The sequence below is a fragment of the Arachis hypogaea genome, chromosome 19, assembly GCF_003086295.3.
Source record: "Arachis hypogaea cultivar Tifrunner chromosome 19, arahy.Tifrunner.gnm2.J5K5, whole genome shotgun sequence".
Lineage (NCBI taxonomy): Eukaryota > Viridiplantae > Streptophyta > Magnoliopsida > Fabales > Fabaceae > Arachis > Arachis hypogaea.
In genome coordinates this window covers 33,756,789-33,763,745 of record NC_092054.1, presented here as the reverse complement: position 1 = coordinate 33,763,745, position 6,957 = coordinate 33,756,789, and the positions used below count along the sequence as shown (strand labels likewise).

Genomic DNA, 6,957 nt, shown 5'->3' with positions numbered 1-6,957 from the left:
ATCGAATGGCATCCGAGGCGTCAGTGAGACACATTCTGCTTCTGAAATTGCTAAGATGATGGCTTGGATCAGAGGTACCACCGTATGAGGTCATGTCGGGAGCTTTAAAATCCTTTGGAACTTTAGCTTTCATGATCTCTTTGGTGAAGGGATCTTGGTCCTTGTGGGAGCTGTCATCGTGACTGGACTGAATGGTTTTAGCTTTGAGATCAGCCTCGAGCTTTAGGAGCTTGTCCTCTAGCTCTCGGCGTCTCCTAGTTTCTCTCCAGAGGTCCCTCTCAGCTTCTCGTTGATGCTCGGCCTCTTTTTCGAGCTGTTTGAGACGATCCTGTTGAGCTTGTAGGGCATCCAGGATTTCTGTATTTGGCGAATGCTTATCTTCGTTTGGTTGAGATGTATCTTTCGGTGTGATGTCCGAGTTCTTATGTGATGTTCTGTTTTCCAAATTAGAGTTGTGGTCGTTGTCAAGGTTGTCCGCCATGATGATGGAATGACTACCAGGTTCCCCGGCAATGGCGCCAATATTCCGAGGGTTACCTGAAACTGGAGATCGATCTCGGATGAGATCTGCTATTGTGGCCGGAGCTGTCGTGTCCGACTTATTGGACTTGTTGGTGCTGCTGATCCTTTGTCACCGGAGGGTGGTGGTACCTGTAAGAGACTCCGATGCTTAAGTTAGCACGGGCTTTAGGCAGGATTTTGTGTAGAATCCGAGTATGAGTTATACCTGGGTGCTCCAGTGTATTTATAATAGCGGGGAGTGACCTTTCTTTGAGATAAGTTAGTTATCTTATCTCATCTTCGAGTGAATTCATCTTATCTTTAAGGGGAACAGCCTTTATCTTTCTAGGCTTTGGCTGCCTTTAGATTGGGCTGTGTTCCTTCGTTTTGGGCCTACTTTGGGCTCCTCTGGCGATTTGGCCAAACTCCTTGAGAAGAGGTCGGTGGCGACCCAACCTGAAGAGGTCAGTCACTTGTGTCTTTAGTCTGCCCGGGTCACCCAGCTCGACCCCAGGTATGAACAATACAAATATCTTATTTTATGTTTAGTAAATTAAAAAAAATGTGTTTGTACTTGTAGTTTTAAAAACTAAAAGTGATATTAAAAATACCTAAAAGAATATTTTTTAAAATTAATTTGTGATTGTAATTTTATATATTAATATATATTCAAATTTAACATATATTTATATCAATTATGATCTTTTTAAATCTTAAAAATGATTTATCAAACATAATCATTGTTTGTACCCTAGCCCAAACATAAAGCCAGGACTAATAAGGATGAAAGGACTAGCTTTGGAAGGTGGCCCCTCATCCCCTACCCGACCTTAACAAAGCCTGTCCTAAGGATCCCTACCCACTTTCTAGCATTGATGCTCTGGTCGACTCGGCCTCAGGCTACCAATATCTATCCTTTATGGATGCATACTCGGGATACAATCAAATCTCAATGCACAAACTGGATCAAGAAAAGACCTCATTCATAACTCCAAAGGCTTACTATTGCTATATAATAATGCCTTTTGGATTGAAGAACACGGGGGCTACTTACTAGCAACTGATGAACAAAGTATTTTCCTCCCATATAGGAAAACCCATGGAGGTGTACGTAGATGACATGCTCGTCAAAACCAAAGAGAGCACAAAACTATTGTCCGACCTCTCTGGGGTATTCGCCACTATAAGAAAACATGGCATGAGGTTAAACCCTTCGAAATGTACCTTTGCAGTAGAAGTTGGAAAGTTCTTAGGTTTCATGCTAACCCAAAGGGGCATAGAAGTAAATCCAGACAAGTGCCAAGAAATTCTCAATATGAAGAGTCCGACCTATGTCAAAGAGTTCCAACAACTAAATGGAAGATTAGTGGCCCAATCAAGATTCCTAGCAGGATCAGCCCTGAAATCACTCCCCCTCTACTCTATCCTAAGGAAGGGAAAACAATTCAAGTGGACCCCAGAGTGCAAACAAGCCTTCCGAGATTTCAAAACCTTCCTAAGTCAGCCACACATACTCACCCGACCTATAGAAGGAGAAGAGCTCGTCCTATACCTATCAGTGGCAAGTCGGGCCATAGCGTCCACCCTGGTACAAGAAGAAGAAAAAGGACAACAACCTATATATTTCATCAGCAAAGCCTTACAGGGGGCAGAGCTGACCTATCAGAAGATAGAAAAATTTGCCTATGCCCTTATCCTCACGTCTCGAAGACTCCGACCCTACTTCCAAGCTCACACAATAAGAGTCTGCACTAATCAACCAATGAAACATATCCTGCAAAAGACGAACTTAGCAGGCTGAATGCTACAATGGGTAGTGGAATTATCCGAGTTTGACCTAAAGTACAAAGCTCAGACGGTAATCAAATCATAATACCTTGCCGACTTTGTGGCTGAATACACCAAAAGCCCAGAAGATCCGACCACATGGAGCCTATATGTGGACGGGTCATCAAATAAAGCCGGAAGTGGAGTCGGGGTCATCCTGGAAAGCTGATGAGCGGATAATTTATACGCTTTTTGGCATTGTTTTTACATAGTTTTCAGTATAATTTAATTAGTTTTTAGTATATTTTTATTAATTTTTAATTAAAATTTACATTTCTGGACTTTACTATGATTTTGTGTGTTTTTCTATGATTTCAGGTATTTTCTGGCTGAAATTGAGGGACTTGAGCAAAAATCAGATTCAGAGGTTGAAGAAGGACTGCTGATGCTGTTGGAATCTGACCTCCCTGCACTCAAAGTGGATTTTCTGGAGCTACAGAACTCCAAATGGTGAGCTCTCAATTGCGTTGGAAGGTAGACATCCAGGACTTTCCAGCAATATATAATAGTCCATACTTTGCCCGAGTTTAGACGATGCAAACTAGCGTTCAACGCCAGTTCCATGCTGTATTCTAGAGTTAAACGCCAAAAACAGGTTGCAAAGTGGAGTTAAACGCCAGAAACAGGTTACAAACTAGCGTTCAACTCCAAGAGAAGCCTCTACACGTGTAAAGCTCAATGCTCAGCCGAAGCACACACCAAGTGGGCCCCGGAAGTGGATTTCTGCATCATTTACTTATCTCTGTAAACCCTAGTGAGTTTAGTATAAATAAGACTTTTTACTATTGTATTTACATCTTTAGTTTTATCTTTAGATCAGGTTTGGGGGCTGGCCTCTCGGCCATGCCTGGACCTTCATCACTTATGTATTTTCAACGGTAGAGTTTCTACACACCATAGATTAAGGTGTGGAGCTCTGCTGTTCCTCATGAATTAATGCAAAGTACTACTATTTTTCTATTCAATACAAACTTATTCCGCTTCTAAGATATTCATTCGCACTTCAATGTGAATGTGATGATCGTGACAATCATCATCATTCCCAACTTATGAACGCGTGCCTGACAACCACTTCCGTTCTACCTTAGATTGAATGGGTATCTCTTGGATATCTAATACAGGGGACCGAGTCCGAGATATTAGAATCTTCGTGGTATAAGTTAGAACCCATGGATGGCCATTCCTGAGATCCGGAAAGTCTAAACCTTGTCTGTGGTATTCCGAGTAGGATCTGGGAAGGGATGGCTGTGACGAGCTTCAAACTCGCGAGTGCTGGGCGTAGTGACAGACGCAAAAGGATCAATGGATCCTATTCCAGTATGATCGAGAACCAACAGATGATTAGCCATGCAGTGACAGTGCATTGGACCATTTTCACATAGAGGATGGGATGTAGCCATTGACAACGGTGATGCCCTACATACAGCTTGCCATGGAAAGGAGTAGGAATGATTGGATGAAGATAGCTGGAAAGCAAAGGTTCAGGAGGAACGAAAGCATCTCTATACGCTTATCTGAAATTCTCACCAAAGAATTACATAAGTACCTCTATCTTTATTTTACATTTTATTCATCTTTTTATTATCAATTCACCATAACCATTTGAATCCGCCTGATTGAGATTTACAAGGTGACTATAGCTTGCTTCAGGCCGACAATCTCCGTGGGATCGACCCTTACTCACGTAAGGTTTATTACTTGGACGACCCAGTGCACTTGCTGGTTACTTGTGCGAAGTTGTGATAAATAGTTGAGATTACAATTGTGCATACCAAGTTGTTGGCACCATTGATGATCACAATTTCGTGCACCAAGTTTTTGGCGCCGTTGCCGGGGATTGTTCGAGTTTGGACAACTGACGGTTCATCTTGTTGCTCAGATTAGGTAACTTTATTTTAATTTTAACCTTTTTGTTTTTATTATTCTTATTTTCGAAAAAAAATAATATATTTTTATTCAAAAATTTTTAAGAATGAATTCTAGTGTTTCATGAAGCACGTTGAAGCCTGGCTAGCTGTAAAGCCATGTCTAATTTATTTGGACCGAGGCTTCCATTTATCAGCATATGAAGTTGGATGAAGTATCAGCTATTGTATGTCTGATTTGTATCTGCTGAAGCTTGGCTGGCCATTGGCCATGTCTAGTGTTTTGGACCGGAGCTTTCACTGAAAGCTTGGCTGGCTAGTAAGCCATGTCTAATTCCTGGACTGGAGCTTTAGACTAACATTGCAAGATTCCTAGAATTCCTATTAAAAATTTTGAAATCCTTATTTTCTTTTTCAAAATAATTTTCGAAAAATACCAAAAAAAAATTTAATAAAATCATAAAATCAAAAATAATTTTATGTTTCTTGTTTGAGTCTTGTGTCAAGTTTTAAGTTTGGTGTCAATTGCATGTTTATCTCTTTCTTGCATTTTTCGAAAACTCATGCATATGTTCTTCATGATCTTCAAGTTGTTCTTGGTAAATCTTCTTGTTTGATCTTTAAATTTAAATGTTTTGTGTCTTTTCTTGTTTTTCATATGCATTCTTGAATTATTAGTGTCTAAAGTTTGAAAATTTCTAAGTTTGGTGTCTTGCATGTTTTTTTTTTCTTGAAAATTTTCAAAAATAAGTCTTGATGTTCATCTTGATCTTCAAAGTGTTCTTGGTGTTCATCTTGACATTCAAAGTGTTCTTGTATGCATAATGTGTTTTGATTCATAATCTTCATGTTTTGAGTCTTTTTGTTGTTTTTCTCTTTCATCATTAAAAATTCAAAAAAATCAAAAAAATATCTTTCCCTTTTTCTTCTCATCAAATTCGAAAATTTGAATTGACTTTTTCAAAAAATTTTAAAATCTTGTTATTTCTTATGAGTCAAATCAAATTTTCAATTTAAAAATTCTATCTTTTTCAAATCTTTTTCAAAAATCAAATCTTTTTCATTTTTCTTTCATAATTTCGAAATTTTCAAAATTTATTTTCAAAATCTTTTTCTTATTTTTATTTCATATTTTCGAAATTAATGCTAACAATTAATATGATTGATTCAAAAAAATTTTTAGTTTGTTACTTGCCTAGTAAGAAAGATTCAACCTTTAAACTCTAGAATCATATCTTTTTAGTTTCTTGTTAGTCAAGTAATCAACTTTGATTTCAAAATCAAATCTTTTTTAATTTCTTTTTCAAATCTTTTTCAAATTAAGTTTCAATCATATCTTTTTCAAAATTAATTTCAAAATCTTTTCTAACTTCTTTTCTAACTTCTTATCTTTTCAAAATTAATTTTCAAATCCTTTTTTTTTTGTAATCCTATCTTTTTGTTTTAATCATATCTTTTTCAAAACTACCTAACTAACTCTCTCTCTAATTTTCAAAAATCCCTTCCTCTTTTTCAAAAATTCCTTTTTAATTAATTAATTGTTTTAAATTTAATTTAATTTCATTTTTCTTTTTAATTTTTGAATTTTAATTCTAATTTTAATTAAAAACAAAAATATTTTTCTTTTCTTTTTATTTAATTTTCGAAATTCTCTCCCCCCATCTCTTTCTAATTATTTTATTTATTTACTAACATTTCTCTTCATCTAAAAATTCAAACCCTCTCTTCCTCCTGGTATTCGAATTTCTTTTCTTCTACTCACATAAAGGAATCTCTATACTGTGACATAGAGGATTCCATATTTTCTTTGTTATTTCCTTCTTTGTCATATGAGCAGGAACAAGGATAAGAACATTCTTGTTGAGGCTGATCCTGAACCTGAAAGGACTCTGAAGAGGAAGCTAAGGGAAGCTAAAGCACAACTCTCTGGAGAAAATCTGACAGAAATTTTCGAAAAAGAAGGAGACATGGCCGAAAATAATAACAATGCAAGGAAGATGCTTGGTGACTTTACTGCACCCAATTCCAATTTACATGGAAGAAGCATCTCAATTCCTGCCATTGGAACAAACAATTTTGAGATGAAATCTCAATTAGTTTCTCTGATGCAACAGAACTGTAAGTTTCATGGACTTCCATCTGAAGATCCTTTTCAGTTCTTAACTGAATTCTTGCAGATCTGTGATACTATTAAGACCAATGGGGTTGATCCCGAGGTCTACAGGCTTATGCTTTTCTCATTTGCTGTAAGAGACAGAGCTAGAATATGGTTGGACTCTCAACCTAAGGATAGCCTGAACTCTTGGGATAAGCTGGTCACGGCTTTCTTAGCCAAGTTCTTTCCTCTTCAAAAGCTTATTAAGCTTAGAGTGGATGTTCAAACCTTCAAACAGAAAGAAGGTGAATCCCTTTATGAAGCTTGGGAGAGATTCAAGGAACTGACCAAAAAGTGTCCTTCTGACATGCTTTCAGAATGGACCATCTTGGATATATTTTATGATGGTCTTTCTGAATTATCTAAAATGTCATTGGACCATTCTGCAGGTGGATCCATTCACCTAAAGAAAATGCCTGCAGAAGCTCAAGAACTCATTGACATGGTTGCAAATAACCAGTTCATGTATACTTCTGAAAGGAATCCTGTGAGTAATGGGACGCCTATGAACAAGGGAGTTCTTGAAATTGATACTCTGAATGCCATATTGGCTCAGAATAAAATATTGACTCAGCAAGTCAATATGATTTCTCAGAGTCTGAATGTATT

At 37.3% G+C, this 6,957-nt stretch overlaps 1 non-coding gene across 1 annotated transcript; it reads right to left on the bottom strand.

The window, feature by feature from the left end:
• Window positions 1-6,553: 6,553 nt before the first annotated feature.
• Window positions 6,554-6,661, bottom strand: LOC112782050 (small nucleolar RNA R71). Its single transcript, XR_003192792.1, has one exon. It is a non-coding gene; the product is annotated as a small nucleolar RNA R71 (small nucleolar RNA).
• Between the last annotated feature and the right edge of the window lie 296 nt (window positions 6,662-6,957).